This window comes from Marmota monax, unplaced genomic scaffold (genome assembly GCF_021218885.2).
Source record: "Marmota monax isolate L192 unplaced genomic scaffold, Marmota_monax_Labrador192_F-V1.1 WCK01_AAM20220418_F8-fsc00107, whole genome shotgun sequence".
NCBI lineage: Eukaryota > Metazoa > Chordata > Mammalia > Rodentia > Sciuridae > Marmota > Marmota monax.
The window spans coordinates 1161038-1176303 of record NW_026693761.1 but is presented as its reverse complement, the minus strand read 5'-3'; positions in this window follow the sequence as shown (position 1 = coordinate 1176303).

Here is a 15266-nt window from a genome sequence, read left to right as displayed (position 1 = left end):
AGATTACCTCACTTATGTAAATGGAGCCAAAATATATATATATATATATATATATATATATATATATATATATATATATATATATGAAGGGATGCTGAAAGAAGAGATTCTAAAATATGTGAGATGTAGCTGAGCTATACTCACAGATAAAAAACATATTTTAGCTATCTCCAACCCAAATTTTGCAGCATAAGAGACTGATGGATTTGTCCAAGTCTCCCCCATATTTAACACCCCACCTCGTGATCATATTAGGGTCTTGAAAGCACTTCTGTCCGATGAACTGGGAGTGGATTAAATTGTCTCCTGGACTGAGACAGTAAAGACATTATGTCTCCTTCATCTCTCTTCCTACTCTGACAGCCACTGTCACCAGAGTTTAAGATGACACAACCATAAGACAGAAAGTCACCAGGCTTTTCATTTGTGACAAATATGACTTTGTCAAGCTCAGCCACTGGAGTCTGTCTGTGATAGCTGCCTTAATTACTAAACTATTAGAAAGTTGTAAGAATATAGTCAGAAAAGAATTAGAGGAGTAAGAGGAAGAAAATAAAATAAGCATAAGTCAATGAATTAAAAAGGAGTAAGGCTGAACATTTTTCATTTAAATCTTTAATCAAATAAGCAAATCTAATCAAGAATTAATGTAAGACATAAATCATCATTAGTATTAGTTTCCTGGGGCTGCCATAACAAATTACCACAAACTGGGTGACTGAAGACAGAAATTCATTTTCTCACTATCCTGAAGTCTAGACGTTTCAAATAAAGGTGTTGGCAGGGCCTTCCTGTCTCTGAAGGCTCTGGAAGTATTTTGTAGATTGAACATTAATGTCTCCCAAAAATTCTTATGTTGAAGTCCCAACACCCAATTTGATGGTTAAGAGGTAAAGTTATTGGGAGGCAATTTATGACAAAGACAAAGCCTTCATTAATGGGACTAGTCCTATAAGGAAAGACAGAGGGGCTGATTACTAGAGTACTTGCCTAGCAAGCTCTAGGTTTGGTCCCTAGCGCTGAGAGAGAGAGAGAGAGAGAGAGAGAGAGAGAGAGAAGAAGAAGAAGAAGGAGGAGGAGGAGGAGGGGGGGGGAATGGGAGAGGCAAGAAGATGGTGAGGGAAGAAACTCAAGTTTGTGTCCTCCCTCTCTCCTTTCTACCATGCGAGGACATGGAAAGATGATAGCCACCCATAACCCAGGAAAAGGGCTCTCACCAAGAACCCAACCACACTGGCAGCCTGATCTCAGACATTCAGGCTCCACAAATGGGAGAAATAAATGTTTATTGTTTAATCCACCCACTCTATGGTATTTTAATTCATCAGCCTGAGCTGACTAAGAGGATGCTCCCCTGTCATTCCTCTCAATTCTGGAGGTTGCTAGTAATGTTTCTCTTCTCTTGGTTTGTGACTGTCAAGCAGCTGCCAGGCACAAACCTAATCTCTGCCTCTATTTTTAGGTTAGTGTCTCTGCTTTCATTCTTCTTGTGTTTGTATCTTTGTGTCTTCTCTGGGACACCAGTCATATTGTACCTGTGCCCCTCCCGAATCTAGCATTTATCTTAGTTATTACATCTACAAAACATTATTTCCCAGTAAAGTCACATTCCTGGGTTCCTGGGCTTAGGGCTTCAATATATCTTTTTGGAAGATACCCACAGCAGACGGATTATAGTGACATGGAACAGATTTGAAAAATCATGAGACTATGCCAATGCACCTAAAAATACAATAAGATATATAATTTTCTAGAATGCTGTTACCACACCTAACCTAGGAAGTAGCAAAACCACCTGGATCAATGTGGTCAGAACTTCAGAGACACAAGGAATGCCTCATCCAACTCCTTGAGAATTTGGAACATAGGATTATTGGTTTCTAAAAGCTGCAAATTAAAATCGGAGCAGGTATTTCAGCAAATTTTCCTTGAATGGCTTTAAGGTTTACACAAATTGACTAGAATATGACACAACATAGTAATATGATTGGTAGAAAACAATTATTTTAAAAGATTACTATGATTTAGTCTTTTAACTTAAGAATTAATTTGCTCTATCAAAAAATAATAACAGGAGTCTTAGAGTTGTCCACTGATGAATTAAGAAAGGAACTCTGGGATAAGGATCACAGGAATAAATGAAATTGTCTAGGATGAACATAACCTTGTTCTATGGTTCAGATGTATTTTTTTCCTCCAAATATTCATATATTGGAGGCATGAAACCCAGTGTGACAATGTGAAAGGTGGTGAAATCTTATTAAGAGGTGAAGCCTATTGGAAGTACTATTAAGGGAACTGTCCTTGGAAGAGATTATGGGACCCTGAGTTAGTTCTCATGAGAGTTAAAAGAATGAACCTGACTCGAGTTGTATTCTGATTCCCTGTCTTGTGATGCTTATGATGTGATCTTTTACTCCCATACATAGTACAGCCATGACACCATTGCTCTTAGGCCTTCACCAGAGGCCCAACCAATCAATGGAGCTGCCTGATATTAGACTTTCTTCCTTTCAAACTGTGAGCTAAATCAACCTATTTCCTTAATAAAGTAAATCTGCCTCTGGTATTTTGCCATAGTAATCAAAAACTGATGAATACACCCTGCAACATGACTATAGGTAGGATCTGAAGAAGACATATCCAATGAGAAATGTTTTGTTAAGAAATTGTCAGTGAGAAACAAAAAACTTTTAAAATGGCATTTTATCACTTCTTATAGTGGCCTATGGTCACATTAACTTTCCCATAGTCGCATATCATAGCATGTTAATCACCCTACTAAATCACTTAGAATTAGATTGGTGATGTTTTTTTCCCATTTTGTAAATGAAAAATAATAATCATGGAGTGCCAGTGACTTTGGGTGGCTCCAGAAACTAGTCATACACACTCCTTCCCATTGTGGGAAGGATATTTCCCACTTAATTCCCCACTCCACTGATGCTGGACATGGCCATATGACCTACCTTCAGTGATGGGATGTAGATGTGTGTGCCAATGCAAAGAAATAAGGCAGGTGGTGTTACAGAAAGCACTTCTTTATGGAAGAATGCCAAAGAATATAAAATATGGAGAGAGTGAAAAAAATAGAAATATTGCCATTTTCAAATAATAATAATCAACACAGGCTTGGCCATTTCATGAGCTAACCAACCTGGACCTTCAAAAAATGTGCATGCCCTTAACAAAGACCAAACCAACAAAGTGAAAGGAACTATTCTAGATCAAGGGAGAATAAGCAGGAATGACAACAAAATGCAATAAATGATCTTTTATCAGATTCTGAACTCAAAACACACAGAGAAAACAATAAACAAAACAATGCTATAATGAACATTGTTGGGAAAAAATAGAGCAATTGTATTATTCGACTTTTGTTTCTATGTTCAATGGCTCGACTGAGATATAGTTCTGTATTACATAAATGAATGTTTTTTATTCTTAAGAGAAACACCATGAAGGTTTAAGAAGTAAAATGTCACAATGTCTATAATATATTTTTAAATCGGATCAAGAGAAAGGAAAAAAACAACTGGGTGTGGTGGCTGTAATCCTAGTGAGTCAAGAGGTAGAGACAGGAGGATCACAAGTTTGAGACCAACCTCAGCAATGTATTGAGACCCTAATCAGCTGAGTGAGACCCTATCTCAAAATTTAAAAACTAAAAGAAAAGAAACAAAAGCTGGGGATATAGCTCAGTGGTAACTTGGTGAAGTGCCCAGTACAGAAAGAAAGAAAGAAAGAAAGAAAGAAAGAAAGAAAGAAAGAAAATGAAAAGAAAGAAAAAAATCACATACATGTATCAAGAGAGGTATAAAGCAAATTAGCAAAATATGTAAATTACTGAATCTAGCTGAAGAGTATTTATGGTCCTATTCTTTCAATTTTTCTGAGGGTTTCAAAATTTTCATAATAAAAAATTAAGGACAGAAAAGGAAAAAAGAGAAATTGCTAATAGACTAATTAGAACAATAATGCTGATTCTGAATATGAAGGATGAAGGTAACACTCCACCACAACACCCCCTCATAGACACACACACACACACACACACACACACACACACACCCTCTGATTTCTTTTGTTCTTAAGTTAGCACTGTGTCTATTCTCTCTTTTATAGCTAGAAACTAAATTCCAAGAATCCCTTCCATATTAGTTATTTAAGTCACCACATCCTGGGTAGCTTAAACAGCAGAAGTTTATTTTCTCATGATTCTGAAGGCTGAAAGTCCAAGGTCAAGGTGCTGGCAGGCTCTGTCTTTCCTCTGCCTCTCTCCTGGCGTGCAGGTAACTGCTGTGTCCCCACTTGAGCTTTCCTCTGTGCACACACACACCCTTGGTGTCTCTTTCCTTTTTTATAACACCACTCTCAGTGGATGGGGCCACACATATGACCTATTTGACCTTAATTGCCTCTTCAAAGACATTACCTCCAATTATAATTCCATTGTGAAGTATGAGGGGTTAGGGCTTCACCATGTAACCTTGGAGGGACCCTGTTCCACTCCTTCCTAGATTAGACTCTGACACAGGAAAGAATGTGGGTGATATTTGGGGGGAGAAAATTAAACAGAATCAACATCCTTGGAAGTACCTTTTATTATCCAGCAGTGGTGGCTTCACAGACCTCTTCATGACCTTCCTCTTTGTGATCATGCCAGGCCACTCAAAATCACAGTGGCTTCTTGGACTTTTCCACCCACCCCTATGCTTTAGACTGAAGTCATTAGTCAATTTTTTGGCTGATTTTCTAACCACAGTCTTTCAGACTTCCAGCAGCCCCTCAACTCTACCCACATAGATGTAAACACCAATTCCTATACTAAATCTCTGTTCTCCTAATAATTCTATATTAAATCCCTATTCTCCTAATAATTCTATATTAAATCTCCATTCTCCTAATAATCCTATATTAAATCTCTATTCACCTAATATATATGGTAATGGCTGTGTGTTTATAGTAATATATATTCATATATATACTCCCTTGAAATATATTCTAAACCCCTTGGAATTTCTTCAGTGGCTAGAGATAATAGCAGCACTTTTTGTCATTCATTACAATCCCTTCTCATACTTTAATTTATGCTAATGAAATGAGTCCTGTGGCCCTAGAGAGCTTCAGGATAATGGCTATTTGTCAGGGGAATCAACTATGTGATTAAAGGGTTGGAACTTTCTCCATCCACAACCACCCCAGACCTCCAGGAAAGGTCTGCTGTTCTGCTGCACAGTGGGGGTGACAATAGGTAAAAACAATGTACAGCTTAATTTTTCTTTCTTTTTCCTTTGGCACTGGGGATTGAAACCAGGGTTGTCTTTTTGTGAGCAAGGTCTCACTATGTTGCTGAGACTAGCCTCAAACTAGTGATCCTCCTACCTCAGTCTCCCAAGTAGTGGGGATTACATGCATGCACCACTGTAGCTGGCTGTACAGCACATTTCAAAATAGGTAGAAGAGAGGATCCTGAATGTTCTCACCACAAAAAAAGGTGATGTTTGAGGTGCTAAATATGTAGACTAGCAGATTTGATCAGAATGCATACATATATCAAAATACCACATCATGCCCCTTAAATACATACACTTATTATGTGTCAAATAGAAGTAAAATTTTAAAAAGAACTACTCAACTAATCATCACTTAAGTATCTTATTTGGAATCCAATTAAAACAAACTAAATATTGTTAATAAAATATTTTCTATGATAACTGGATAATACTTTGGAAAATAATAAGAATTTGGATATTTGATTATATTAAAATTATTGTTGGTATTTTCAATGTGATAACTGCATTATGATTCTTCTTAAATTTTTATTATCTAGAATATGATGGTAAAATGTTTACATTATGTTTAGGATTGGGTTGTCTACATCCTCAGGAGGCAGAAGGATAGTACGTGAGGAAAGATGTGAAGTGAGGATGATTTTGTACTGCTAATTGTTGAAGCTGGTGATGTGCACATGTAAGTTCATTAAACCAGTCTCTATAATTTTGCATATGTTTGGAAATTTTTCTCAAACTTTCTACTGAAATGATGTTTGTAAAAAGGCAGATGGTGTCAGATAAGCTACCAAAATTTCTAAGACCGTTACATAAAGGCACAAAAGTGTATTCATTGATGATTGCTCACCTGCCTCTGCTAGCAAGCATGATGCATTTACACAGGTACAGACCATCCTCTTAAAGAATAAAAGATTCTTGACAGTGATAGTGGCATGTTGAGAATGCAGAATTCAACCAAGAATATGCTGATAAGAGAGAGTCAAATGTACAATTTTATTCATTCTAATGTTAAGATGCTATTTATAATACTTTATTTGTATAAGACTAGAAATAACAGCAAAGTACTAAGCTAGAGATACATTTAAATCTTCAGCATATAGATGTAACTGTGTTAGTTTGCTATTGTGTCACAGATTCCTTCAAGCATAGTGACCTAAAATAACACATACTTATTAGTTGAGGGTTCTGTAGGTCTATTGGCAGAGCATGGCTGGGATCTCTATTTGGAATCTCACAAGTCTGAATTCAAGTTGTCACCTTGAGTTTCTCTCTCATCTGGAGGTGCTGGGGGAAATTTTGTTTTTTATTTACAAACTCATTCTTCTAGTTGACAAAATTCAATTCCTTGTGATTGTAGGACTGAGATCCCTATTTCCATGCACTATAAGCTGTAGGTTGCTATCATCTCTTAGAGACCCCCCATAGTCCTTGCTATATGGTCTTCTCTGTCTTTAAGATAAAAACTGTGCATCCGATCTTGAAATATCTGACTTCCCTTTTGGAGACCATGCAGAGAAAATGGTCTACTTTTGATGGATTCCTGTAAGTAGCCCATTAAAGTTCCATTGGAACCTCAATTACATTGGCAAACTTTTGTTAGAATGAATAGATGAAGAAGATATGTGCACATTAAAGGCCAAGAGTATTGAAGAGCATCTTAGAATTAAACTTACTACAGTATCAGAGCTAAGGGGTAGAGATATGTTAGTCTCCTAGGGCAGCCCCAACAAATTACCACCCACTGAGTAACATGAAAAACACAAAAGTATTTCTTCATAGTTGTGAATATTAGATATCTAAAAGTAAGATATTGCAGGGATTGCTTCCTCTGAGACTCAGAGTCAAATCCCTCATTTCTAGTGGTGGTCGTTAATCCTTAGTGTCCCTTGGATGGCAGCTGTATCACTCCAACCAGCCTCTTTCATCACATGTCCCTGTGGGCTCAGCCCAAATGTCCTTCTTCTTTTGAGGACATCAGTCATATTGATAAAAACTTGCTCTAATGACTCACTGACTCGGTTGTAATGACCTCATTTCCATATTAATCACATGTGTAGCCATTGTGGGTTATGACTTCAATACAACACTTGTGGGACCAAATTTTAACCCATAACAGGAGGAAAGCTAAAGGGTGAGGGAAAACAGATGTAGTTGAGTCCTTGGACATTCCAATATTTATAGGATGGGAAGTGAAGAATGATCTGGCAGAGGATAGGAAGGAAACATGAATAATGTAGAATCTTGGAAAACGACTGAACATGCTTCAATAAGAGAGTATGATGAATTTTGTCAAAGCAGCTAATAATTTGAATAAGGACTGAGAATTGAATTAGGAAGGTGGGAGCTGTTGGTGACTTTTAAAAAGCAATTACAGTGAATATGGTTGTACCAAAATATAATTAGAGTAAGGTATAAAAGAGAATGGGAAATCAGAACAAGTAAACAGATAATATAAACCTTCATCTAATTTTTATCAATGAATAAGCTGACTTTCTGATATTATGTATCAATCATGCTTACATTTGAAAATACGATAACACTCTAAAAAATGGATCCAATTCTGCCAGTCTGACCTAGAATTTCCAGCCAATATGTTAAAATAGAAAGCATGTATCAGAGCTGTTTACTAGAGAAAATAAAAAATATAGTTTCTACAGTAATAAGATTAGATACCTAGAAATGATAACAGAATTCACTAAAAAATCTGCAACTTCTATGATAAAAATAGAGTGGCCCAAATGCAAAATCACTACCCACAGGTGAATAGCTGTTATATATATGCAATTATAGATTAGAAAACAAAAAGGGAAATTCTGTTTGGAATAGCAGTGGTATGTATAAGTGTACCTATTAGGTCCTTAGGCCAAAAAAACTTCATTTTGAAAATCAGCATCTGCCCACCCAGGAATGACCTTCCCATTAGGACCACTCCCAAAGACTCCCTAACTACCAAAACCACAGCAAAGGTGCCAAATAATAGTCATAGAACCCAATGGGTAATTTTTTTAACTATTCCCTAGTACATGACTATATAGTTAAGAAGTCTTTTTCCAGCAGGCTGCTGTGCCTTGCAGAAGGACGCCTGGCAGATATTCTCTGTCAACAAACCTTTGCTTGAATTCAGAGATGTGTCTCTTGTGGATATTTGTACCAGCTACCCTAACAACACCAATGTGTATAAATATACCTATTTGTGCATATATAATACATACTTGGAAATGTTCATGATACATAAGATGAAATTATTAAGGTATATGTATTTTCTGAAGAAAGGTGAAAGTTTAGTCAATTTTAATAAATAAAAATTATGCTTGAGTTGGTGGGAAGAAGGATATCAATGGCCTGGAGGGAATTCATTGGAGTACAACTATACAAAAAGAAAAAGAAATGCTAATCTTTGGATCAGGTTATTTTTTATTATGAAACATGTAGAGTTTTGTATGCCATTAAATCATCCAACTTTATATTTTTTTTTTGGTACAGAGGATTGAACCCAGGGGCACCCCACCACTGAGTCACATCACCAGGTCTTTTTTATTTACTTTTAAAAATTTGAGGCAGGTTCTTACTAAGTTACTTAGGACCACATTAAGTTCCTGAAGCTGGCTTTGAATTTATAATCCTCCTACCTCAGGCTCCCCAGTCACTGGGATTATAGGCATGCACCACCATGCCCAGCTAAGGAATCTTTTTGAGATGCCCTTTGCTTCCATCTATGAAAGAGTAGTTCTGTAGACAAACTGAGAACTATTTAAACTGTGTACAAGACAAATATAGCCCTCAGTATTTGACGCCATTGTTGAACAATTAAAGCAACTAAGACTTAAGAAAAGTTCTAAAAAGATGAGGAGTACATTGAGGCAAGAAGTTAGGGCTTTTGTTGCTTTGTTTGGGGTATGTATTTTATTTTGGTATATTTTTGGTTTTTGTTTTATTACTCTGTTGGCATTTACCAATTCATGTTAGGACATAGCATCCAAATGAAAGTTAGTCACCTAGTCCTACAGCCATTCCTCTGGGTTGCAAAGCAAAAACAAAAACAAAATAGAAATGAAAATCACATAGAAGAGAACCCAAAATGAGTGCCATTCCCTCTTAAGGCATTTACCAATTCTTAAATGGTGCTTGAGATTAATGCAGGGTATGGAGAGAGATGGAGTTGGAAGTAGTGCTAGAAATCAGCTGAGAAGCTAAAAAGCTAAAGAGAAACTTGGACAGCCTCATGGTATGGGAGAGACTGAAATTGGAGTGGGACCTACTAAAGAAGTCAGGTCATTTTAAGTGTCTTATAGGCTTTTAGTTGAGACCTCCAAAAAAGCAAAGTCCTAGGGCTAAGGACAATCAGAAAGTATATGAGCCCTCACAGAACCTAAATCATGGTAATTGCAGGTTAGATTAAGATAATATGTCTGTATTCTATTTAACTGCCAGAATAATATTAGATTCACACTGGAGGAAGATAAAATCTCCCAAAGCCACATACTATTTTTCATGGATAATGTCTGGCATATGAATTAATAGACATGCCAGGAAACTAGACCAAATGACTAAAAGGCAAGAGAAGAAAAAAAAAATAGAAACAGACCCTAGGTGAGCATGACATTGAAGTCTTCAGACATAGGTTTTAAAACAGTAACAATGTCTCAAGAAGAAGGTTATTAGTTCCTGTGAACTAAAATATTTGGGAAAGAATCAAATGGAAATTCTAGAACCACGGATATAATACTAAAATGAAGAATTTGATAGATGAGTGTATCATAAGATTAGACAACCAGAGGAAAGAAGTTGGAAAGTAGTCAGTAGAAAACATGGAAATTGAAACATATACAAATAAAAAATAAACAGTGGAAAATAAAGGATAATAAAACTAAAATGGAATATGGTAAAAATGTCTAACATGTAATTGCTACCAAAGTGAAGAGAGAATGAAGCAGAAGACATGCCTGAAGAAAAGTTGGCCAAGGATTGTCTGGAATTAAAGAAATATAAAGTCGCAGATTCAAGAATCTCTTTAAACCTAAATAGGATAAAGAGAGAAAAGCATATCCAGGCACTACATGATAACATTGCGAAATTCAAAAGACAAAGAGAAAATCTTAAAAGCTGTCAGTTAAAAAGGACACATGAACTTCTAACATCAGCAAAAAGACTGATGCTTGATTTTTTTTTAATAGAAACAACAGATGCCACCAGATAAGAGAGTGACATGTGTACAGGCAGGGAAGAAAGAAAATAGACTCTTTAATCAACAAAAACTGAGGGAATTCATTGCAGTAGGACTGTACCAAAAAAAATAGAAATACCGAAGAGATCTTATCAGGTAGAAAAGAATTCCAGATGGAAGTAAGTAAATGCAAGGAGGAGTGGATAGCATACAGCAGAGGGGTGTACATGCATGAAATGAGTATTCCTTTTCAAATGATCTTTTGGGAGTACAAAAAAAAAATGTTAAACTGCAAATCAGTGCAACCATTTTGGAAACCAGTGTGGAGATTCCTCAAAAAACTGGGAATGGAACCACCACATGGCCCAGCTATCTCACTCCTTTGTATTTATCCAAAAAATCTAAAATAAGTCTACTATAGTAATACAGCCACATCAGTGTTTATAGTAGCACATTTCACAACAGCCAAATTATGGAACTAGCCTAAATGCTCATCAATAAATGGAAAGATCAAGAAAATGTGGTAAATATGCACAATGGAGTTTTACTCAGCCATAAAGAAGAATAAAATTATGGCATTTGCTGGTAAGTGAATGACATGGGAAACATCATGCTACATGAAATAAGCCAAACTCAGAAAATCAAAGGTTGAATATTTTCTGTCATATGTGGAATCTAGAGCAATAAGAAAGGAAAGAAGGCATTTGGGATGGGTAGAGATAGGATGTCACAAAGATAAAAGGAAGATCAGTGGAGCAGAGAAGATTGAGATGGAGGAATGGAGGAGGAACAGAAAAGAAAAAGAAAATGTGGGATGAATTTGACAAAATCACATTATAAGATTATATGAATATACCACAGAGAATTTCACCTTTTTGTATAAGTAGAAAGTACCAAGAGTAGAAGGGAAAAAATAGGGAAGGAAGAGGGGAGGAAGGGGTGGGGGAATGGGTATTAAAATCAAATTCTGTGCATATAGGGATTTAGTCAAAGTGAGCCCAACTATTATGTATAACTATAAGGCTGAAAAAAAAAAGTTGTGACTGACACCAGGAGCACAAAAGTTGGGAAAGAGTTAAGATGAAAATGTTGTAAGGTGCTTGTATTATCTGGTCATTGATAAAGGCACAAATTAAAGGTAGATTCTATGAAATCAGTGATGTATGACAGGGTAGCCACTAAGAGAAGAATAAAAGCCATAGAACTAACAAGCTAATAGAATTGGAAATGTGAATCTAAAATATATTTGATTAAAAAGTCAGCAGCAAAGAGAAAAAAAAAAAACTCCTAATAGGGAGAAGAGAAAATAATAGTAAAATGGCATATTGAAATTCAAATGTCAGCAATTATATTTGATGTATATAGACTAAATTTTCTCAACAAAAGAACTGAATTATACATAATATAATCATTAATATATAATTGTGTTATTAATATACATTTATATTATTTGTAATTATATAAATTATATTATGTGATTATTATCTAATTATATTAATATATTTATAGTTTATATATAATAATGTTTGTATATAATTAATATTAATATATTTATATTATAATTCAGTTCTTTTAGTGGGCTCTATAATCATAAATATAACATTGACTTTAAAAAAGAGGACAAAGTAATAGATATTTATTTATAACCATTTGGATGAAGTTCAAAAACAAGCAATAAAACCTTAAGGTGAGGCAAGGATGGTGGTGATTCCCCCCTGAGTGGGAGGGTAATGGCTGGGAAGGAGCTCCAGGGAGGCTCAGGGTGCTGGTAATGTTTTGCACCTTGATCCAGGCGTTGTGTAGAAGAGGGCTATTGTATAAGTACTCATGGAGATGTACACATAAGATTTCTCAATATTGCTGGGTACATATTTTTATTTTAAAATTTAAAAAGAAAAGAGTATCTTCAGGAAATTCCAATGTGGCTCAGAATTGAGGCTTGCAGAGCTCTGTGGTCCTAGATGGTTCACGGGTGTTTGCTCAAACTGACTGCTGGATATGGTCCCCACTACTCACTGAACTAACTGTAACCAGGGTGATTCAGGGTATATTTTGGATACTCCAAATACCACTGGGCATAGCAATTCTGAGGGATCCCTTGTCTGAATGCAGATATGGAATCTCACCTCTTCTCTTTACCTTTCATTTCATTCTGAATGCAGATATATATATATATATATATATATATATATATATATATATATATATGAAATCTCACCTCTTTTTGTCTTTACCTTTCACAATTATTCTACTAGAAAACATTAGACTAAATCAAAAGTCTGGCCATTATATCAGTTCCTCTTAGATTAACTCAGGTGTTTTTACCCAGAAACAGGAAAGTCATAGGGTTCTAAGACTTATAGTACTAAAGCTCTACAACTTTAATCTTGTCCAAAGTTTTCCAACTGAAAACATTGCTTCCTCCTCTCCCATTCATTTGGCTCCTTTTTATGTTCCTGATCAAAGACTTCAAGGAGATACAGCCTAATTCTGATACAAAGTGGTGGGAGGAGTCCCTATTTCTGACCACAGATACAGGATTTATACAGGAAGCAAATGCTTTGGGTTAATATGTATAAAGATTTAGGAAAAAGTCTCCTCAAGAACAATTAATAGCCCACATATTTATTTTGCAAATGTGTTTGACACTGCAAACTTGAAATGCTTTGGAACGGTGCAGCAACTGAACAGATCTAGCCAGTCTTCAAAAATGAGCAAAGGATTCCAACAGAACTGGCCCAGTTCCCTGCCATGACATGATTAATGCACTTGTTGATACCTATATTTGCTGAAGTTGCCACTGGGTTTCCTCTCCCTGTGCTTGAGAATAGGGAAGACTCCTGGCAAACAAAAAATGTGCTTTGTGTTTCTGCTTAGGTTTATTTATTTACATTATGATAAATCGCACTGCGCTTTGGGAAATTGAGATGGTACATGTTCAAATAAAAGAATAACAGAGTGGAAGAAGAACACAATGTGGGAAACAGCAGGAGCATCCTAAGATAAAAGAGAGAAACAAAAATGGCAAAGGTTTTTTAGAAGAATTAATTCCCTTTCCATCATCTAAACAAAAATGTATCATCTAGGATCCACAGGGAAAGATGAAGTTTGTATAATGCTCATGTTCAAAGCAGTTTGGTGTGATGAATAGACCCCTAGGATCCACCACTAGGCAACATTGTGGTCCTGAGTAAATTATTTTGTCTTTCAGTGCCTCGGCTCCCAAATTTGCTACAACAGAGCGATCTAGGTAGAAAGAACCCACACGGAGGGCTTACACGTGCCAGTCAGCGTTCTAAGTGCTTTGCATGCTACCCCCACTCAATCATCACAACGAGACAACTGATACTCGTACCTTACATCTCTACCTTTCAGATGGGGACACTGAGGCCCATCAGGGGTAGCTGACATACCCAGGGCCATATGGCTACTGTCAGAGAGTGCATTCAAATGTGGACTGTTGAGCTCAGCGTCAGTGCTCTCCTAAGCATCAAACTCGTCTGTCACTTCACTTAAGTTGCTCCTCTGGTCCCCTAGCTGCCACCAGGATGAAGTTCAGCTTCTGGCCCTGGGAACCTCAGCATCCCACCTGCCACCCTCAGAGATTCTCCTCATGCACTCCCTGAGCATCCCCGGAGCCATTTCATGTTGGTACTTTGTGATTACTCCCACTCTGCCAGGGGTGCTTTTCCGCTTTACTACCCACCCTCTCTTATCTGCTTTATAGACTCCTACATTTCCTTCTAGTCCTTGGAAAACTGTTATTTCACTTCAGGAGTGTCCTTGACTTCCCTGGGCAGGTCACTCCTTCCAAAGTTCCCACATAACTTCTCCTGGAGTGTTTGTCACTCGCCATTTCATAATTTAATGTATGAATCTGTCTCTTCTGTCAGATCATAGATCAGAGATAATGGCTTTCTTCTCTACCAATCTAAGGAAATAATGGTACCACCCAGAGCCCTGTGTTGATAAGAATTCTGAGGCCACATTTGAACTCAAAATGTTAAATGCAGACGTTAGAAGGTCAAGGGCCTTATCTGACTTTTACACCCTGATATTACCAGTGCCTTGCTCAGTCTGAGCACACAGTAGACAATGTTTGCATGAATAAGTGATAGATTAGCATCTGCTGAAGTAAAGGAGGCAAAACTGGTGAATATTTTACTGCCTTATGTTAGTCTGTGAGCTCTTCAGGGGTAGAAACCACATCTTATTTATCTTAGTATCCTCAATGCCTCATTTAGTGCATTGAACAAACTATCATTGCTAAGTAAATGCATGGTCAAGGGAAATGGCATAAAGCCCAGAGATTCTCTGCTGAAGATAGGGAGTAAATAAAGCTGGCCATGTGACTTACTCTCTCCTCTTACCTTTAATGAACCAAATGGAAAACAAAGAAAGTGATGTTTTCTGTGGTTGAAGATGTGTGGCTCACTTGTCCCTGTACTGTGAAATGGCAACAGGTCCACTTGAGGGTCACAGTGAAGAGCAAGTTGGCAGCTTCCAGAGGTGACTGGGAGGTTGGGAGCCAGACTTTGCTCTTGTTGTTTTCTCTTTAAGTAGAAGAATTATTGTCACTTGCTTACAGTTGCGCCTCCTCTCCCAGCTCTGTTTACCTCAAACAGGTTTTGTCCCTGAAAAAATTTTTAAAATTGCAGGTTCTATAAGAACCTCTGTAGGTCCTTTGGATTTGAGGAGTTATTGATTTAATTATGTTTTGAGTTTCCTGTCTCCAAATTGTCATATAACAAGGAAAGATAGTTTAGTCCAAAAAGGGATAAATGGCGGAAATATATTTTCATCTTCTA